The sequence below is a fragment of the Crocodylus siamensis genome, chromosome 2 (assembly GCF_052110815.1).
Source record: "Crocodylus siamensis isolate JL-2025a chromosome 2, ASM5211081v1, whole genome shotgun sequence".
Classification (NCBI taxonomy): domain Eukaryota; kingdom Metazoa; phylum Chordata; order Crocodylia; family Crocodylidae; genus Crocodylus; species Crocodylus siamensis.
Genome location: NC_143396.1, coordinates 77,878,458 through 77,891,815, shown reverse-complemented (window position 1 = coordinate 77,891,815; position 13,358 = coordinate 77,878,458).

Sequence of the window (13,358 nt, the reverse complement as noted above, 5' to 3'; positions counted from 1 at the left end):
TGTTTGATCTGTGTGGTACTGCTTCAGCCTCTTCAGTGACTGAAGCAGGTGTCTGTTCTCCCAGGGCATTTGTACACGTGCATGCGCTGCAGCACCAGGCGGTTTTAAAAGTGCTCAGCGCTGCAGCGCATGCATCTGTATAAAGGGGTAAATGCATATCAGCACAGAGAAAATGGCAGTGGTGCACTTTTGAACTAAAACACATTAAAGGTGTTTTCATTCAAAAGCGCATCACTGCTATTTTCTGTGCACTGATGAATGTTTTGCCATTTCTACAAATGCACGTGACGCGGGACTGGGCATGTCAGCTCACATGCTCCACAGGCTCTATTAATCAAGTCTGCTCTGATGCTCTGGATTTTTGGTGCATTGGAGCAGACAAAGGTCCATGTTTAAATGCCTGTAGTGCCTCTGCCATCTCTTCTGAACAACTTTCCTGAGTCTGCTTGTGTGTAGTCTCCAGCTGCTCACTCTTCCTGTCCTCCTCCCCTTGTTCAGGAATGTGTTGCAAGTGTCTCCTGTTATGTCAAAAGGATTGTCCTACCTGAGTCAATATGTCATAAGACTGTGGAGCAATTTTACGAATGACCCGCACTTTCTATTTGTAGCTGTCACCATTATAAATACGAACTACATCATTGGGCTTCACTGCCTGCAATGCCTGTGACTCTTGATCATAGTACAATTTTTGTTTAGCTTTGGCCTTTTCAGTGTCAGTACTGTAATTTGTTACTGTCAGTCTAGGTAACCTAGTTCTCAACTTTCTGTTAAATAAACTCTCAGCAGGTGACAAGCCATGTGCTAGTGGAGTTGATCTGTAATTCAGAATTGCTAAATATGGATCACCACCTGAATCATTGGCTTTAATAATCTCTTTATTCTGTTAACACCATTGTCCACAAGCCCATTAGACTGTGGGTGTCTTGGGCTCGAAGTAACATACTGAAAACCATAGTACCATGCAAATGTTTTAAATTCATACTCTGAAAACTGGGGGCCATTGTCAGACAACCTTACGTGGAATTCCATGTCTGGAAAAGATTGATTTAAGGGACAGAATTATCTGCTGTGCGGTCATATTGGTCAATAAAGCAACTTCAGGATAGTGAGAAAAATAATCCAGAACCATAATCTTTGCCAGCTAATGTAAACAAATCAATTCCCACTTTGTACCATGCCTCTTTGTCCCATTGTTTATCCACATTGGTTCCTTCTTATTCTTAGGCTGGTATTTCTGGCATGTGTCACATTTCTATCTGACTGTTCATGAGTGGCCAATATAATACATCCCTAGCCCTTCATTTGCATTTTTCAAAGCCCAGATGACCTTCATGCATTCTTTTAATCATGTCTGCTTGTAGTCCTTTAGGTATCACCATCCTGTGACCCTTGAATAAGCACTGCAAGCTCTGCTTTAAACTGAAAATATGGACTTGGTATATAATGACCAGGCCATCCAGTGGTGATGGCTTTGATAACCTTCTGCAGTGTGCCATCCAATGCTGTAGCTTCTAAAATGTTTTGCCACATCTCCTCTGATTCTGGGTAATATTTTTTTTTATACACAATGGGATTGATGTGAGATTCCATTTCACCATCATCAACACCTGCCCTAGGCAAAGTATCTGCTATCACTAGTTCTTTGCCTGGTTTACAGTCTACCCTCAAATCATGTAACTGTAACTGGAAAAAAAAAGTCTCTGTGATTCAGGAGGTATGTTAGTTAGCCCCTTTCTTGCAATGGTGACCAGAGTTTTGTAGTCAGTTTCTGCCACAATAGGTCTTCCATATATAAAAACATGACATTTTTTGCACTCATGCACCAGAGCTAAAGCCTCCTTCTCTATCTGTGCATATAGTAATTTTGTTTCTGTGAAGGCTCTGGGTGCATATGCCACTGGGCTCCAGTGATCACCATACTTTTGCAATAGGGTTGCCCCAAAACTTTTTGCAATAGGGTTGCCCCTCTTAGAGGCGTCTATGGACATTTTGGTTTCTCTTTTACTGTCAAAACCCCTGAGGACTGGAGCTATTTCAATAAGTTTTTTTTTTAACTTTGCAAATTCTTTGTCCATATTGGCATCCCATGTCCACTGAGTATTCTTTTCAGAAGTGCTCTCGGTTTACTGGTGTGCTCTGCAAAGTTTTCTATATACCTGTGGACATGGGTGGCGATTCCCAGGAACCTCCATTCCTTATCTTGTGGGAGTGGCATGTTTGATATTGACCTGACTCTCTCAGGATCTGTTTGCACCCCACTTTCTGATATTCATACCCCCAAGTAGGTAATTTCTTTAACTCTAAATTAGCATTTCTGCTTATTAAGTTTCAGTCTTACCACCCTCACCCTATTGAGGGCTTTCTGCAGCCTCAAATCATGTACCTCTTTGTTTTTGCCCCATACAAGGATGTCATCAGTGTAGACCTTGACACCCACTACTCCAGCAAGGATTTGCTGTACTTTTCTGTGAAAGAATTCAGATGCTGATTTGAGGCCAAATGGGAGCCTGCAAAAGCAATATCTCCCAAAGGGTGTATTAAAAGTGCATAGCCTTGATCTTTTTTCATCTAAAGGAACCTGCCAAAATCTTAAGGCTACATCCAGAATTGAAAAATATTTAGCACCTGCTATTTCACTAGATAGATCCTTGCTCTAAGGCAATGGAAAGTGCTCTCTTTTTACATATTTATTGAACTCTTTCAAATCTAAGCATAATCATATTGTCCCATCTTTCTTTTCTATAATTACTAACAAATATATCCATTCAGTAGGTTCTTCTACTTTGTCAGTTATTTTCAATGCCACCACTCAGTTCAGTTCTTCTTTTAGTCTGCTTTTGATGGCTAGAGGAACCTTTTTTGAGGCATAAAAGACTGGATAATTGAATTCTGCCAACTCAATTTTATATTCGGTTTCCAATTTACCAATGCCCTAAAAAACATCAGAATATTGGTCTTCTAAAAGTGTGTCCTTGGCTTTTGCTACCATTAAACCATTAAACCTCTCTTAATTAAACCCAAATTCTGGCCGGTTTTTAGCCACAGTATTGGCATAGTATTTTCTATGACCATTACTAAAGTTATCTAGTTCAACTTAACTTTTACCTCTAGTTCACATACTCCTTTGGGGGGAATCATCTCCCCATTATAAGCTCTTAGTAACATTTTTATGCTTGATCCAGTTTGGTTTTTGTTTTAACTTATTAACAATTAGTTCTGGAAGCTCATTTACCCATGTGCTTCCGTGTACATTTTGTAGTCAGTGACCCTACCATTAGTTTCCAGTGCAACAATCCAGTCATCTCCTGTCTTTGCAGCCCCAGTGCCCGCACAGAATTTCTCCTCTGTGCTTTCATTAATGTTGTCTTGATATACTGCATTAGTTTGCATGCTAGTCTTCTTTGTGTTTGCTGCTCCTGGTTGCAGACTCTGGCAAAATGGTTATATTGCTTGCATGCATTACACTGTTTTCGTAGTAAAGGGCACTGACTGTTTTGGTGCTTTATTCCACATTTCTTGCAATTTGGTGCTCTTTCACCTGTAGCCTTATTCCTTGGACTATCTTTGAATCTTCTAGATTTCCTTGCTTGCTTTCTGTTTGATTGTCCTTTTGTTTGCTGTTTACTTGGTATACTTTATATGTTTCTGATTTTCCTTCCATTATTTGTAGACTATGGAGAGTAACTTCTGCTGCCTGGCATACACTCACTACTTTGTCTAAGGTCAAATTCACATCTTCCAAGAGTTTGTTTGTTTTTTTTCCCTCAGTAGTTTCAAATTTCCAGTGCCTATTTACAATATGATCTTGTATGATAGACTCAGTTAGCTACCTAAAGTTGCAGTCCAGGCTCATCAGCTTCAGATCTGTAAGGAATTCCTCAAAGCGCTCGCCCTTCTTTTGCGCTCTTTTGTGAAACTTGTCTCTCTCAAATGTCTCACTTGCTTTTGGTTTGCATATTCTGCAAACTTCTGTAATACAGTCATATAGCTTTTCCTCTCCTTCTGGTCTAGCTGCATGCTATTAAAGGCATCAACAGCTTCAGGTCCAGCTATATTCAGGAACATGGTTATTTTATGCTTGTCTTCCTTTGCTGCATACCCTGTTGCTTGCATGTATACATCAAAAATTTAATTTTTTCCATGATCCAGCAGCTTTACCTGAGACTTTCAATTCCTTGTGAGTTTTCAGATGCTCCATCTTTTCAGCAGTTTCTTATCTTTCTCTTCACTTTCTTTGCACCTTGCTCCTGGTACCATGTAATGATGAGTGCTGTTAAGAAGTACACCTTCGTTATAAAAGCAAATATTGTTTTTCTCTTGATGAAAGACTAGCAGTGTTTTTCAGACACTCTTGACAGCAGTGGTATCCCTCCTTTTTAAGTAGGAGATCACCTTTGGCATTTAAAAGCAACCCAAGATCTACTATGTGCCACTACCTCCTCCTTCCCCCCCACCCCCCCACAAAAGTCTCTGGGGAGGGAAGTAAGGGGGCAGACAGAGGCAGAAAAAATTATTTGGGGGTGCACATCCCCAGCAAAAAAGTCCCACCCACCTGGGGCCCCACTCAACTTACCCTTGCTCCTGCCTCTGTGGCACAGTCCCTCACTATGGAAGCCTCAAATCTAGCCCCCACCCGCATGCATGCGGGCACTCAACCTCCCACCCCAGCCTCAGATCAATTCCAAGAGGCTTCAAGATCTACTAGTGACCACTGCTTTACAACAACCAACCACTCTGTCTCCTATCAACTAGGATCACTCAGTTCTCTTAAAGAGACAGTGTACTATTCCTACAATGGGGACACAGCAAGCATTTGGGTCCATTGGAAGGCCTGGTGCTTTTGTTAGGATGGGAGCTCATTAGTTTGTTGTTTGAGAGAGACCATTTGAAGTTGGGGAGCTGTCTGTAGTCCAGGACAGGTTTGTCCCCCATGGCTATCTTGAAATGGTTGTCCTTTTCCAGAAGGGATTCGAGATCATTGATAATGCAGCTCAGGTGTTCAAGCCATAGGCTATAGCTGACACCTAAAGGGATTGTGTTGTCCATGTCCCGACATTGGTATTGTTGCAGGTCAGAGCAAGATCTGAGTCTGGCCTTGTTGCTTTTAACGGCTACAGTTTTGCTATTGTATTACCTTAGGTGTTCAGGTTGGAGGTAGTCGCTTAAAAATGAGAGGTGTTTGTGAATGGCTTTTTCAGTTTCAAATGTTTAATTAAAGGTCACATTTGTAGGCCTGGTTTTACCTGGTGAGGCACGCTCATGTTTGAATTAGGAGGAAACTTACGCAGCCATTGTACTCAAGGCTGACTGATGCTTCCTTTATTTCTCTGCAAAGCCTTCATTCGTTCTTTCAGTTCAATCAGCCTTTTGAATAATCCAGGTGTAAAACGGTTGATATGCATGGTGCTGTGCAGGCAGGCTTTGCCCACTTAGGAGTCTTGCAGACAGTCCAAACAATAGTTCAGAAGCAAGCTTAGATGCCTGCAGTCTTGCTGTCTGACTTTGCTTTCCTGGGAGCCTCTCAACCACTGCTCAACACAAAACAATAATCTTTGGTCCAAACAGACAAATAAGGGAGTAAAGCAAACCATCGGCCTTTCTCTAGACAGTAGGGGGGTGGTCTTCTAGCTCTGACCCTTCCTAAAGGCAAATGGTTCTGTGTTTCAGTCTGCTTCCCGCCCCCAAACTGCTCCTTCCCCCAGCTTAAGCTCCCTACTCCCCACCCCAACTCGGGTTTGCCAGCTAGTCCCTTGCAGCTGGGCTCCTACCCCAGAGCTGGCTGTCTTTCTTAAAAAACCAGACCGCCTTGTTAGGCCTTGCTTAGCTAGAGGTAAACTAGCTCCAAATGAAGATGTATTCCCTACTGAACTTAAGCACTAAGGGCATCTTTAAATGTGCTTCAGGTTGGGGGTGGGGAGTGCTTTAATTAGAGTGCCTTTCAGGAGCTGCTGTAATTAAAGCACCCGCAGCATCTCGTCTATTCAGCATCCCGTGCTTCAAAACGGTGTTTGGGGTACTTTAACTAAAACTTGTTCAGTGAGCTTAAATGCTTCAATCGAAAGCATTTTGAAGTGCAGCGACACTGAAAACACGTGATGCTGAGGCTGCTGCTAATTAGCACGCTCTGGCAAACCCCATTATAATTAATCATTCTAATTAAAATACATTGGAGCAGACATCCGGCACATGTATAGGTGCCCCAAGTGCTTTGGTTTGAAATGTGTGCACTTTACTAATATTTCTGTATAATATCTTTATATCCTGGTATATGATAAAAAAATATAACTGCCTCCAGATTTGCAAATATAACTTAGCTTTAATTATTTGAAACTCTGTTTTCTGAAACACAATTATGTTTCCCAATGTCTGTTTATTTGGTATATTAAAAAGTACTTGAATCATCCAAAAGTGAAGTATCTGCAAATTTATCCTCCCCTTCCCATGACATTTGAATTAGTAAGGCTGAATAGTATCCAAATTAAAATAAAGAAAATAGCAAAATTCCACATAAAAAGCAGCCATTGCCATTGTTATAAACCAAAAGAACCTGGGAAACAATCATTCATCTTGGCACTGCTTTCCACTACATTTCCTCCTTTTGAATTTATTACCAGTGTCCCTTGTAACAACAACTGAGGATTCTGGTCATTTTATGTGAGGTAAAGGTCAATGTCACAGCATACAAATTGAATCTCTTGAATACATAATAGAAATCCAGTGGCACACTGAACTTTTTTCACCCTCTTCATATTTATCAGGCACTTATACACACATGATCCCTGCACTTAAGGTTAAATAAGTGTTTCCATTCTAAGATGTTTTCTGTGACTTACCAGTTTGTATATATACTACATTTCTAACAGAAATTTACCAGGCTGACTGTTAGTAAGGGAGTAGGAAGAAAAGCATAAGGCAAGCTTGAAAAAAGAAATCCGTCATCCTTGGGAGCACAGACAGTGGAGCCTCCTGAGCTTACAACTTTAGTCCTGGATCCACCGATGCAGTGTTTCTCAACCTGTGGGATGTGACCCAAAAAGAGGGTCACAAGAATATATGAAAGGGTCATGAATGAACTTTAAAAATGGGGCAAAAAAAACTTTAAAAATGGATTCTCCTTTAAAGGAGAAAAAAAAAAAGTAAGAAACAGTGGCTTTTCCCCTACAGGCTGTTAGAGTTCCAGCCTGCAAGGAGATGCTTGAGGCCCCCCCTGCCCACAGACCCCCCACCTGCCTCCCACACTACAGGGCTGGGACTTGGAGGTCAAGAGTGAGGATCACTGGGTCAGGACTGGTCATTGAGATTTACAGATGGGTCCTGGTACAAAAAAGGTTGAGGACCACTGCTCTGATGCACCCAGCAGATAATGAGGACAGCTTTACATTGGACCCCAACCAAGATTAGCTAAGTCTGGTGCCTGACATCCAGCAATGGCTCAAACATTTGGTATCTACTACCCAGACTGCTTCCTTGTGGTGATACAGGGGTGGACCCAGGGGGAGTGTAGTGGTGCACTTTAATCCCTCTTAAATTCCTGGTCTATCCAAAGTTGAAAAACAACTGACTAGCTCCTGGTCTATCCAAAGTTGAAAAACAACTGACTAGCAGTTGCAGCATCATTTCAAGTCAGCCAGTGTGAAGAGAATGACTTGACTTGATGGTGTTAGCTGCTTCTGGTAATGAAGGTCCTATTTCACAGTCCTGTAAATTGTTTTCAACTCATTCCAATGAAGTTATATTTGTTTTTGTTTCAACCTTAAACTGAAAAATTACAACCCTGGGCTCCTACTGTATTAGTAAAGCATCTAGTTTATTTTTAACTGGAGAAAAATATATGTTCTGCTATATGTGATGATGCACCTCACCATCTGTACCTCCCCCCTACAAAATTCTAGATCTGCCCATGTACTGACATACCCCTATGTAAAAGGGAGTGGAACAGGTACTTGCTGTTTGTAAGTACAGGTAAGAATGGAAGTCTATTAGGTCAGCATCAGGTAAAAATGATTTCCTAGTGTTAGGCTGGGATCCTTCTATTAGTATAGGTACCAGTTCTGTCACTTGTTGCCCAGATGTAGATCCCTGTATCAGTGAAATCAGTGGGGTTCTGCAGAGCCAAATATTCAGGACTGGAGGCCATAATGGTCCTAGAATATAAAGAAGACTTGTCAGTAATTTATAAGTTACACTTCAAGAAAAATTTGCTTGTTTAGAGTTTTCTAAATCCAACCAACAGACCTTCGATTTTCTGAATCCCACAGAACTGTCTCCTGTTCATTTATGCAAAATGTTCATATATGCATAATGTTTAGATAGAGACATCTGGAATTAAAAATCAGTATCAGAAGAGAGAAACAAACTTACCCAACAATCCAGAAACATTACAAGTATATTATTATAAAACCTAGTACAAAAAGGGTCCTATACACATAGGTGTGTTTACTTTTTTCCAATATTGGGAACTAGGTTGGGTGCTCATATAATCCTAATGTTCATATAAATGGGGTACAGATAAGCAAGGGTTTACTGTATATTCAAACCTTACATGTATATTTCGTTTATTTATGTTTTGATACACTTTTGGAATAGCATTGTCTATAATGGTATCTAGTAACCAGATTCTAATCCAACCTGATTTCTCATTGACCTTGACATTTTCATTACCCAGATCATATGAAAGGTATATATTCAGTAACTTTAAGTGTATTATAATAGTAAAGAAAGGCATCTGTTAATACGTTGTCAAAATGGCTTGCACCTGTTTTGCTATTTTTTCTATGGTTTTATTATCTAAAATATTGGTAAGGAATTTCTATAGCAAAGACTCTTTTAAATACAAAAGCACTAAAAGAAAACCTAAACATCTTCCAGGCTCATTTACCCTGTTAAGGTTCCAGTTACCATAACAACTTGAATCTTCTTTCTGAAAATGTTATATTATAAAACCCACTATTTTTAATATGGCAGCTTCTTTCATAAACACTTTGATCATCTACATAAAAGCTTTTTTTTTTTTTTTAAGAAAAACTTTTCTGCAAAGAAGTTCACAGTATTAAGAATAGTTTGTATGAAGGATAATTAAAAGGTAATGAAATTCATTTTAGTTTTTATAAAGAACTCCAATGACAAATATTTGAAATCTTACATCTTTGTGATAAGGATATCTGTAGCACTCAGCCCGGCTTTCAGGTACCTCAAATTCATTTGTACAGGAAAGAAGATTTACAAAGATTACACCTTCTCGACACAGTATAGATATTGTGCAACTAACTGGTTTATTATGGAAATTACCTTAAAACCAGCTAAACATGCAAAGTAGCTATCACACAATATAAAGCTCCACTCAGCTATAAAGTTAGAACTCAAATGTGTATTAACTTTATAAATGGTTGCTATCGAGCTTTAATTTGCATGTGTAGCAGGGTGTCCACTATGGCTGGGAGTCCCTTCAGCTAACAATATTCCCAACTGCAGGCATGCACATTGCCCAGTGTGAAACCCCCAAACCCTGGCGATTGTGGCTGCCATGATCCCTGTAGATCAACGGTACCTGGAACAGCCAGCCCAGCCCACACCCAACCTAACACCTCACTCACAGCTGCGACCCAGAGCCCTGCAACTGGCAGGGCTCCCACACCCCAGCTGCACTTGTACTCCACAACTGGGAACCCCTTCAGCAAAGGGGGCTCTCAGCCATGGGAGCTGTCTTCTTGCCAGAGCTAGGGGAGCCCGAACTGAGCTTCCCCTGCATGGCAATGAGGCGCGATTGGATCTAATAGGCAATCTCACAAACAAACCTCCTCCCATGCGTGTCCAGCATGGCAGGAGGCAAGACTGTATGGATCACACATTAGTTCCAATTGTGCCTTTACCTGCATGTATAGAGGGGACCTTAGAAGTAAAGCACCTATTTATATTCTATTCTTACCCGTAAAATACTGTGAGGGAGCGGCGGCTAGGGACGGCCGTGAGCTCCCTAGCGCCCCCTACCGTCACGTTAGGGTGACGTAGCACCCTCAGAATCTCGCCCGCCACAACTTTGATGACATATATATTGTGGAGGCTGCCAGTTTCCCTAGTGGACGGTCTTGGTGTTCCTGCCCCTATTCCAGACTGGGGTATCTATGTGCGTCCCGCCTTAAGGGCTATGCGTGCCTCCAAACCTCCCCCTCAGCACGCCCCAAGCCTCGCAGCTGTTCTGGGGGATGTTTGTGTAGTCCCGCACCCCTCGGGTGCCTTCGCTCGGGCCCCGGGGCTCCTCGCCCACCTGGCGCCCCTTTGGGTCGGGCTCCAATCTCTAGCCCGTTCCCCCGCCCTGGGCCTGTCTTACTGGCGCCCAGCAACTTGCTGGCGCGCCCTGGGGCCGGCTCGCTCGGGCCAGCTCGCTCTCGCCAGTTATTCTCTCTCGCTCTGGGTCCTCGCCCCCTTTTGGGGCCTGTACTGCACCCTCTGGGGCCTTGCCCACTCTGGGCTGACACGCGCGCCTCGCGCCGTGTCTCTGCCCCACTCTGGGGCCTTGCCCTCCCTAGGGCTGACACCGCGCGCCTCGCGCCCTGCCTCTGCCCCACTCTGGGGCCTTGCCCTCCCTAGGGCTGACACCGCGCGCCTCGCGCCCTGCCTCTGCCCCACTCTGGGGCCTTGCCCTCCCTAGGGCTGACACCGCGCGCCTCGCGCCCTGCCTCTGCCCCACTCTGGGGCCTTGCCCTCCCTAGGGCTGACACCGCGCGCCTCGCGCCCTGCCTCTGCCCCACTCTGGGGCCTTGCCTGTCTCCTTGACCCTTCTCTGGGTCTGGTTGCCTCGCTAGGCCTAACACCGCCCTGATGGGCTGGGGTCTATAACCCCACACACCGCGCCTCCCTGGCACCGACAATAGTGCCCCTGGCACTGTGCCCCTACCAGGCACTGGGAACCCCCAAGCTGTGGGGGAGCTCCCGTGAGGCCTCCTTGCTCCCCTACAGCCTCACCCGGTCCTCCGGTGTAAACTGTAACGTAAACTCAAGCCCTCTGGCTACAACATAAACAGAGGCTCCCCACGCCTAACAATAACTCCAAGCCCCGCCAGGGCTCCCAGTCCTACCTTCCCTCAGGGTGATCTTGTTCCCCGCATCATCACAGCCTGTTAGTGGGGTAAGGCTGCGACCACCAACTCAGGCCACTCAGCTCAAGCCACAGAGCTCCCGCTCCTGCAACAGCCAGGAGGGAACTGTGAGTCAGGCTCCGGCCTAAGCTGTTTATAAAGGCCGGGCCCTGCCCCCTTCTGGCCATGTGACCCCCCTGGTTGCCCCTGGCAACCAGCACCTGAGCTGCCTGGGTGATTGGCAACTCTGCCAATCACCCTCACAATCACGGGGCACCTACGTGACTCCGTGACAAATACTTTACTTGCTTCTAGATTGATATTTAGACATATAAAAGCCCCCAGGCTCCAAAGAAGGGATAAAGCAGAATTTTCAGGGAACATTTGCAGTTGCATACAAAAAAAAGTTCAGTAACAACTAGGTTGATCTAAACAAGCAATTCTCTGAATGAGCATTTTACTGGAGCAATGTGCTGCATGTTTCAATATAATGATACACACACCCACCCACCACCACCTTCTGTTGTAAGAACACCATAAGCAGTTTGAAGTTTCAATTCATTTAAACTTTTGCATATTCCTAATTTCACCATTTGTTTTTCTATTGAATAAGAGGTTTTTTCCAATATCTACCATCAGTTTCTAAGGACAGTTGATAAGTGACTGCTAGTAATGCATTCTACAGGAGACCTAGCAAAGAAACCAATGTAGTTAGAAAGAAATTTCTCTGTGGAAGAAACTACAGCAAAACAGGAAAATGATAACAAAAATACAACTTATCTCTGATATCTCTAGAACTCTACTGTTTGTTTAAATACTGTATTAAGAGGGTGTTAATGATGATTCAGAAATTATTATCTCTACAGAACTATAATCCAGAGATCCATGTTTGAAGCATCTTCCATCCATGAGAGTTTTCTGGGTGAAGACCAGGTATGTCTACAGCATTGTCATGTCCTTCCTTATTAAGCAGAGATAGGGGAAAAAAATACTGGCTCAGAAAAAACAAGTATGCAAATAAAAATATATCATACAGGCCCTTTTCCGTAGGGAAATCACATTAAAAATGATCCTATGCCAGTTGCAATGGGAGGCATTGCAGCAGGACTGTATTGGAATCACGTTCTCATAGTTTTCCAAAGTCAGCAGAGGGGACACATTCCTCCATCTAAGCCCTTTCAGAAGCTCAATTCAATAGGTTTTCTCAGAGCACACATAACACTCACATACAGCTACAGAATCTGGGGGATTTATGATGAAGTTGCCAATAGTTGTCCCTACCTTCTTTTATATCCAGCTCAGTGGCTAGAGGCACATTCTGAGACAACGCTTGCCCAGAATATACAAGATCCATGTTTGCTTCTCACCTCTGCTGGAAAGAACTGATATCTATGTCTCCCACATTCCATAAGAATGCCCAAGACACCAGGCTACAAGATATGCTCAGTATGGGTGCTCTTCAACCCGTCTTTAAAAAATGTTTTCCTGTGCAGAATTCGAAATCCATTGGGCCAGAAAGAAAACTACAGAGCAAGTGTGATTCTGTAGACTAACAGGGGGTTGAATTTAATACTCACTCCTTTCCCTATGGGCTGTAGTCTAATGGGGTTTAAGTATAGGCTAGGTGCTAAACACTGTCATTACTTTCAGGCCACACACTGCAGAACATATTGGCTAGGGACAGAAATTGCACACAAATCAGTATAAGTGATCAGACATTAGTTAAAATCTGTAACACAACAGAAGTTTAGCAAGCACAAGCCTGTTTCAAAATGGCCCAAACTGGTTTAAGATAAACCTGGATGGATACAACTGACTTGGGTTAAATTGGTTTATTGAACTTCTGTCCCAGATCCCCTGCAGGTACAGTTAACTCACAGTCCCTCAGCATCCTAGGATGCTTTGCACCTCCCCCACAACTCCCTCCCCCCGCCCCACCCTGGCAGAGTGGGTAGACTGTCTCCTCCAGCCAATCAGTAAGGCATGCTCTCTAGCACCCTTTGGCATCTGGCCGGAGCCACTGCAGGCATGTGGCTGCATTTACAGAATCAAAAGTGAATGTCTGTTCACTTGCTGATCAGTTCAATTTATGCAGCTTAGACTAACCTGTGAAGATTGAATCAGTTCAGCTCTGGGCTTTTTGGCTGTCTGTACTTAGCCAGTATGTTTAAGTGCCTTGGAGGTTATGTGGTAGCTGAGCAAATATTTTCAGAACTTTAGCTTTGGATTTAGCATCTAAATTCTACCTATATCTCATTTCATAGTTTCTAGGGTCAGAAGGGA